Source organism: Pteropus medius, unplaced genomic scaffold, assembly GCF_902729225.1.
Source record: "Pteropus medius unplaced genomic scaffold, Ma_sr-lr_union100, whole genome shotgun sequence".
In the NCBI taxonomy this organism is placed as follows: Eukaryota; Metazoa; Chordata; class Mammalia; order Chiroptera; family Pteropodidae; genus Pteropus; species Pteropus medius.
In genome coordinates, this window is record NW_024349804.1 from 8,427,694 (window position 1) to 8,428,333 (window position 640).

Genomic DNA, 640 nt, shown 5'->3' on the forward strand with positions numbered 1-640 from the left:
CCAGCTCCCTTCTTTCCACGCCAGTTCCCTCGTCTAGCGCATAAAAAAGGAGAAGCGACACTTCAGCCCTTGGCTTTCTCCAGGTGTGACTGCCGATAAGATTCACCTGAGATTCAATAGCGCGGGCGGCCATTCTCCACTGGTTAGCCCTCATCACACAAACATCTGCGTTTGCGGCAGGCGTTAATGCAGAAGGAGGCCGCCTGCTGCGATCACCCAGACATCGGTCTCACTTTCGCTGTGTGTCCTCAGCACATTTCCTAACTTCTCAAGACTATCATTTCTCTTCTGGATATTAGAATATTAATAAGTCTATGGCCACGCCACCCTGAACAAGCCCGATCCCATCTGATCTCGGAAGCTAAGCAGGGTCAGGCCTGGTTACTACTTGGATGGGAGACCACCTAGGAAGAGCAGGTGCTGTAGGCGTAAAAAAAATAAAAATAAAGAATAAAAAATAAAATTAAGGGATTGTCAGCTGATAAGGTCCTGGCAATCTGTGAGGTCAACCAAGGGTTGCCTTGCCTAAAACTAACTAACTAACTAAATAAATAAATAAATAAATAAATAAATAAAACAAATAAGAATATTAATAATATCTAGGGGTTTTGTGTGCCATTGAAAAGATTAAATAAGTCAA

At 43.3% G+C, this 640-nt stretch overlaps 1 pseudogene; it reads left to right on the forward strand.

The window, feature by feature from the left end:
• Positions 1-310: 310 nt before the first annotated feature.
• LOC120583029 (uncharacterized) lies at positions 311-429 on the forward strand (annotated as a pseudogene).
• The last annotated feature ends 211 nt before the right edge of the window (positions 430-640 follow it).